Genomic DNA, 8,300 nt, shown 5'->3' on the forward strand with positions numbered 1-8,300 from the left:
CGAGATATTCCTGGGCACCAAGCATTCATTAGCCACCTGGCCTCCCTAAATTATGAGCCTGCCATGATTTTCCCAGTGCTTCGACTGAAATTTTAATATTTGGAATGTATTAATAACTCGGAACATGTCATTTCCTAAATAAGCAATGCCCTTCTGGACTCATTGGAGAAGGGAGCCCAGAGAATGGTTAAATGACACAGATATTGGCTACTCAGTGAAATGAGCAGCGTGGAGGTGACCCTGGAAGTTCTATCCACGGCAGCAAATACAAACAGATGCAACGTATGAATGGACCTCTGGGTTGATGCCCCTGATTTCTATTCATTTGTTCTATTCATATAGCATCTTAACAGGACCAACCTGAGGAGAAATGGTGAAACAGATGATAATAGCAGCTAACAATTCTAGAGCACACATTCTGCACAATCGCCGTGCCATGCAGCTTATACCACGGACTCTTCAGAGCAACCCCATGGGACACTGTTACCATCCCTTGGGGATATATGCTTCACAATGGCAGGGACGTGGCCTGTCTTGTGTACCTTTTTATCCCCAGCACCTACAACCGTTCCTGGCATACAGTAGCAACTCAATAAAATATTTGGTGGATGAACAGTTAAGTCTTCATTTTAAAGGAGGTGGTTGAGGTGTGGCAAAGTTAGTAACCCATCCAAGTTGTCCAGCTGTAGAAAGTGACAGAGCCAGGATTCACATCTTACTCACCGTCCTCAAGCATCCCCTTATTCCGGGTGCTCAGAGTCCCATCAGCCTCCCATTTAGGTGTGTTTCTCTTAGTGCTCTGTTCTCCAGTGCTCTGCCATTCATATGTTGAAACTCTGGCCCCCATGGATGGTATGTGGAAGCAGGGCCTTTGGGAGGTAATTTGGTTTGGATGAGGTCATGAGGGTGGGGTCCCGTGATGGGATTAGTGCCTTTATAAGAAGAGGAGGAGACATCAGAGCTTACTCTCTCCACCTTGTGAGGACACAGTGAGAGGGCAGTCATCTGCAAGGCAGTAAGAGGGTCCTCACCAGGAAGAGAATCTGCCAACAACTTGATCTAGGACTTCCCAGCCTCCAGAAGTATGAGAAATAAGTGTCTGTTGTTTAAGCCGCCCAATCTGTGGTATTTTGTTATGACAACTTGAACAGATTAAGACAACCCTTCAGGTACACTCATCAACATTTCCCTGTCCTGTGTCCCACTCATTTAAGGCTCTGTTCTCCGCCATTCAGCAACAGCTGGTGACGTGATCAGCTTCCTGCCTCCCTTTCCTGCCCTCTCACCCCTCCAACATCTGTGTTGTACAACAGAGTTTACAGACAGTTCACATATGTGAGCTCACATGATACTCAAACACAACTTGTGAAAGAGGCAGCACAGTCATTATTATCCCCATTTTAAAGATAAATAAACTGAGGCTTAGCAGGATCAAGTGACTCCCTGTGGCCATGCAGCAAAGACTAGGACTCAGTTCTCTGACTCCCTAGCCCAGCGTCCCTTCCCCAGTACCACATTGTGGATGATGTCATAATGTGTCATTCATTCGAGAGCAGGTCACCTCATAACTGGAGGCTGATGGAGAGGATGTCAACTTAAATGAATGACCCCCCTATGGCTGCATTTTGGGCAGGTGAGCTCAGATTTGGGGTACCTCAAAGGACTCTGAATTAGCAGGTGTCTCTCTTTCCTACACCTAAGCCTGAGGCAGGATCATTCTGAAAATCTCCCAAAACCTGGCAAACAAGTTCGCTTGCCTAACCTGCATATCTGATTGACCTTCAAGCTCTGACCATTCTTTTTTTTTTTTATAAATTTTATTTATTTATTTTTATTTTTGGCTGTGTAGGGTCTTCGTTGTTGCAAGCAGGCTTTCTCTAGTTGTACTGAGCGGGGGCTACTCTTTGTTGTGGTGCATGGGCTTCTCATTGCTGTGGCTTCTCTTGTTGTGGAGCATGGGCTCTAGGCACGCGGGCTTTAGTAGTTGTAGCTCATGGGCTCAGTAGCTGTGACTCATGGGCTCTAGAGCGCAGTCTCAGTAGTTGTGGTGCATGGGCTTAGCTGCTGTGCGGCATGTGGGATCATCCTGGACCAGGGCTCAAACCCGTGTCCCCTGCACCGGCAGGCGGATTCTTAACCACTGCGCCTCCAAGGAAGCCCAAGCTCTGACCATTCTGTCACCTGCGTTGGCCCCTTCTGACCATCCCCATCACATCTGCCCTACATACCTCAGAGCCTCACCCTGTCCTGCTGGGACTACTGCTAGGGTCTCCTAACTGGACCCCTGCTACTCCTCTACCCTGTCCAGGCCACCTCCCATGTTGGGGACAAAGTGAGCTGCCTGAATAACAAATCCAGTGACCTCATCCTCCTGCTTAAAAACCTGTGCTTGAAGACTATAAAACGTAGATGTGGCTGACTTAAAAAAGGAAAGATAACAAAAGTTAAAAAAACTTTCTTTGGGGGGAAGAGTTGAAAATTGCTTAACTCTTTTTAAAAAACCTGCCTTTTTACTTTCTTGTGGAAAGTAAGCTCATTGAGAGCAGAATTTTATTAATTTATGACACGAAGTGATTAGATACCTAAATACTAAGTAATATGTGGATGAACAACCACACCTGATGTGAATTCTACTAAGGACTTGGATCTGTTGTATGTCATAAAATTCCCTGGTGGCGCAGTGGTTGAGAGTCCACCTGCCGATGCAGGGGACACGGGTTCGTGGCCCAGTCCGGGAAGATCCCACATGCCGCGGAGCGGCTGGGCCCGTGAGCCACGGCCGCTGAGCCTGCGCGTCCGGAGCCTGCGCTCCGCAACAGGAGAGGCCACAACAGTGAGAGGCCAGCGTACCGAAAAAACAACAACAACAACAAAAAATTCAACACAGAATCCACTTACATCAACTTTATTTTTAAAAGAGTATACTGATTTTTGACGCCAAGGAACGAATCCAAAAGAAGGAAAAGTCAATAAAAGTCAATAAAAATGAAGATGATCATTGCGGAGTAATTTATAATGAACAACTAGAAACAACCGAAGAGATGTTAAGTAAATTATGTTGTGTCAGTTTGATGGGTTATCATGCAGTCACTAAAACTTAGAATCAGGCAGACTGTGTAGCAACAGAAAATGCTTATGATATAATGTTAAGCACACAAAGTGGAATAGCAAATTGCATGTATACCTCATTACAACCCTAAAAATCATGTTTACATGTGGCAAGGACTAGCAGGAAGCAGGGAGAATGAAAACAGATGATTAATTCAGCCAGTGGAATTGTAAGAGATTCCTCTGCTTTTGGCATTTGTGTGCTGTTTTTCATGTTGTTTGTGCAGTTTCAAAAGGATGCTGTTCCGCCCTTTGGGGAACCACTTGCGAGACTGTCAGCCCAAGGAAGGCATATAAACAGCAACAAGAGCTGCAATTCCTGAATATACCTTAATACGGAGTCTCTCCTGTGGGCCTGGCTCTGCTGGTGGGAATACACTGATCCAACCTGATCGTGGCTGTTTGCACAATCGTTCCCAAATAGAACGTTGCTGCAGAAACTCAAACACTGGAAGAATATTTACACGTAAATGTGATCATAGCCATGGCCATCTACCCTTTTTTTTTTTTCATTTAAAAACAACTCAAGTACAGGCTGGGAAACTGGACTGCTGTGGAGGGATTGTTGTTGATTGGGGTAGAAGTTTGAACTAGATGATCTGGAAGTCTCGTTGAATCTACGAGCCTCACCCATCATCCGTGTGACGTTTATACACATGTGGCCAAGGCTCTTCGCTGTTCATAGGCCTTCTCCTCCTCCAGGCAGACATGGTGCATCACTAACGAGCAGGACACTGGGAATGGCTAGGCCAGGCTCTGCGGTCAGGTAGCCCTGGGAGCAAATCCCAGTTCTCCCAGTGACAAGCTTTGTGACTGTGGCTGAATTCCTTTGATCTCGCTGAACCTCCCTTTGCTCATCTGTACAACTGGGACATCAAAACTTATCCCTGAAGGAGTGTAAATTGGTGCAGCCACTATGGAGAACAGTATGGAGGTTCCTCAAAAAACTAAAAATAGAGTTGCCATACGATCCAGCAATCCCACTCCTGGGCATATACCCTGACAAAACTATAACTCAAAAAGATACATGCATCCCAATGTTCACAGCAGCACTATTCACAATAGCTAAAACATGGAAACAACCTAAATATCCATCAAAAGATGAATAGATAAAGAAGATGTGGTACATATACACAATGGAATACTACTAAGCCATAGAAAGGAATGAAATAATGCCATTTGCAGCAACATGGTTGGACCTAGAGATTATCATATTAAGTGAAGTAAATCAGACAGAGAAAGACAAATGCCATGTGATATCACTTATATGTGGAATCTAAAATATGACACAAATGAACCTATCTATGAAACAGAAACAGACTCACAGAGAAAAGACTTGTGGTTGCCAAGGGTGAGGAGAGGTGGGGGAAGGATGCATTGGGAGTTTGGGGTTAGCAGATGCAAATTGTTCTATATAGGATGTATAAACAACAAGGTCCTACTGGATAGCACAGGGAACTATGTTCAATATCCTGTGATAGGGGCTTCCCTCATGGCTCAGTGGTTAAGAATCCGCCTGCCAATGCAGGGGACATGGGTTCGAGCCCTGGTCTGGGAAGATCCCACATGCTGTGGAGCAACCAAGTCCGTGCACCGCAACTACTGAGCCTGCGAGCCACAACTACTGAAGCCCGCGTGCCTAGAGCCCGTGCTCTGCAGCAAGAGAAGCCACCGCAATGAGAAGACCACGCACTGCAACAAAGAGTAGCCCTCAGTCGCCACAACTAGAGAAAGCCCGCATGCAGCAACAAAGACCCAACGCAGCCAAAAATAAATAAATAAATTTAAAAGAAAGAAAAAAAACTCCTGTGATAAACCATAATGGAAGAGAATATGAAAAAGAATGTATATATATGTAAAACTGAAACACTTTGCTGTGCAGCAGAAATTAGCACAACATTGTAAATAGCTATACTTCAATAACATAAATTTAAACAAACGACCTATCCCTGAAGGTTGTTGAGAGCATAGAGAGGAACAGGCGTGTAGTAGGTGCTAAATTAAATGGAGACACAGGATAGTGACCCAGGAGCAAGCTGGTGGGCTTACACACACGGAAGCACAGGAGAAGTGAGTTTTAAGTAGGGATTTCAAGGAGCATATCAAGTGCACGAGCAACAGAAAACTGCTGCTAACATATGCTACGACGTAAAGTTGGGAGTCACTGTCGATTCACAGATGGCGAAGATCCCGCTTCTCCTGGGAGCAGCTGTACCAAAAACAAACGTGAGCAATCAAGAGGCTCCTAACTTCTCATTTAATTGCAAAAAAAAAAAAAAAAAAAAAAATCAAATGCAAAATCTGAGAATCACCATAGGCACCTGCTCTACCTTCCCTGAGTCAAGATACTGTCTGCAGCCACGAGATCAGCCTTTCATGCTGCAATTCAATGAGTAGCTTCCCTAATAAGCTGGCTTCTCAGACTTATGCCAGCTACACATGTCATGTGAGCTATTTTCTGTTTTAAATCCTTAGCAATTCTCTTGGGACCAAGATTTCCTTTGACATTGAGATTTGGCATTGAATTCAAAGATTCTTTACATAGTTACACAAGAATTCCATAAAAGGAAACAGAAACACTTGGGACTTTTTCATCCCAATATTAAGTTTTTCTCTTCTCACCCAGCCTTCACGTTGTTTAGGAAAGTAAGAATGTTGAAAGGAGAGTAGTTCTTAATGTTTTGTACAAAACTTAAAAAGCAATCAGCTAATTTGATGTCTCAAAGGGGACCTTGAACACCCGAGAAACTTCTAGTATTTCAGGAATGTGGAAACTGAGTGAATGAGTATGTTGCATGAAAGGATTAAATACACGGCAAATACATGGTATTTTCAGAGTCGACACAAAACCCCCTGGGTATGTATGGCAGCTCAAGACTGGTTTTATGAAACCCACTGAGCCAAGTTTTGTGCTGAAGCCAGCCAGATCTATGAAGGGAGCTGGACAGAGGCGCTATTCATAGCACTTGGGGATTTTTGTGGAAACAGCTTACAGATTTTCTGACAACCTGGTCTTTCAATTCAGATGAATGAAGCGCTATTGTTTGGTCATGAGGAACTTTAATTAAAAAAGTTGTCACCAGAGCTGTTTCTCATGGGGTGCATGTGTGTGGAAATGACAGTCTTTAAATTTCGCTTGAAAAATGAAATTAGACACCAAAATCAATGCCAAAATAAGGTTAACTTTGAATGAGAAAATAAGGAAAGTGACAGAATGCCAAGTGAAGACTAATAACTTTTGGGCTTTGTTTGTAGATACACTGTCTCCCACACTGGACCCCAATTTAGATTACTCTAAAGAAGGAGTGTCTAGGTTACACAGGACAGCTGGGCATTTTGTAGATGGCTGCTTGAGTATCGTGTTGTTTGAAACTACCTTATTTAGTCCTCTTCATTTCGAGTATGTTGGTTTGGTTCAGGTCTTAGTGGTGGCATTCCAAGACACACTTAGCTGTTCTTAAGCCATGGATGTTCTTAGCTGGATCTAAAATGCCAAATATTGTGCTCTATAAGGGCATGTTAAGACTTCTACAGTTTCCCAGGCATCTTCCATTTGTAAATCAGTTTAAATTGACTGCTGGGTAGACTATTGCTCCAATATCCTGTGAGCTGAGCTGAAACAGTCAACATAGAACCCAAGGATGCTAAACCTCTCAAAACATCTGGCTCAACAACTGACTGTTAAAGAGGAAGCAGATTTATTTCTCCATCTTCTTCAAGGGCAGATGGCTTAGAAGAAGGTGCAGTGGATTTGTACTTGATAGAGCTGGGTTTGAACTCAAGTGGAAAGAGGGTGAGATTTGAAATTTGAGCTGTGGGTCTTATATGGACCAATGTTAGCAACTGTGAAAACCTTCTCACCCCTCAGAGCCTCAGTTTATCTCTGAGAGATGAACCTATCAGTAACATTATTCTCATAGGACTGTTAGGTGCATTCCATGGAATATGATGTACTTGAAAGTGCTTTGTGTCTTCTAAAGTACTGCACTAATTTAGCCATTATTCTTACTAATTGTGGGACCTTGAGCCAATCTCTTAACTTTCCTGAGCCTTGGTTTCCTTCTTTGTAAAATGGGGAGAGTAATAGCAGGCCTGTCCACTCCATAAATTTTTCTTAAAGTTCAAAACGAGATAATGTGAAAACCTGGGTAAATGGCAAAATACTTTTTTTAGCAATTTAGAAAAATTAATTTAAAAATATTCAAGTGAAATGCCTTGAGTGTTGTCCATTTGGGGATGATTGAATGATTGCTGTTCCTTGTTGAATGTTGCCATTTGTTTCGTTTGATATACAGGTGATTTCCAAGATTCTAATAATCCCTTAAGTAGTCAACAGCATAATTGTAACTTGGTGGCTTAAGAAAATAATGTTCTCATGTGACCAAAAAGTTGTTTTCAATACTTCACAGGACAGCCTCCTCTTGAAAGCTGGCCCATCATTGTACCCACCTTTTCTCCTTTTGGTAGGCATAACCCCTGTTTTCTCATCTCTCTATTGTCTGCTTCAGCAATACACAGCTAGCACATATTGACCTGCAGCCAACGCTAATTTCCTCATTGCTCTTTTCACCTTTGAGAGTTGGAAGAGATGATCTCTGCCAGCAGTTGGGCACTGCTTCTGCAGAATCTTTACGGAGCAGGAGGGGAATATTAGAGACACTATGGAAACAGACACATTCAGACCACCTCGATGGACAGGCAGAACTTAAGCAATTGCATAAATGTGCCCTTTTGAAGAAAGTCCTCTTCTTGCTGTGCAGTAACAGTGTAGCCTTTGAGGCATTTTATGAGATTTTCCCCTGCTTTTCGGTGCTGGTGTATAATAGTGTTCCATAGTAGACAACATGTCTTGAAAGTTTCTGTCATTGCCTTTATCTGGAGAGGGTTGGCTTGGCCCAGCTGAAGATATACTCTTCCTTTAGAATAAAGTCCAAAGACAGACACAGTTGACATTATCTTTGCAATTTCAAATAAAACGTTCCTTGGTGAAAGGCGGTCTTGCTCCTCTCCCAAGATCTATCAATACTGGCTGCCAAGCTGGTCTTTGCATTTCACAGAGAATGCGAGGGACAAGCATTTGTACTTTTCTCCGTCCCTGCAAAGTCCTTCCTTAGCAGGTCCCCACTTCATCAAACAGGACAAAAAAGATTTTTCTTTTCTAGGGGATTTTGACTTCCAAGGACCGACTGGGA

This window comes from Phocoena sinus, chromosome 18 (assembly GCF_008692025.1).
Source record: "Phocoena sinus isolate mPhoSin1 chromosome 18, mPhoSin1.pri, whole genome shotgun sequence".
NCBI classification, from domain to species: domain Eukaryota; kingdom Metazoa; phylum Chordata; class Mammalia; order Artiodactyla; family Phocoenidae; genus Phocoena; species Phocoena sinus.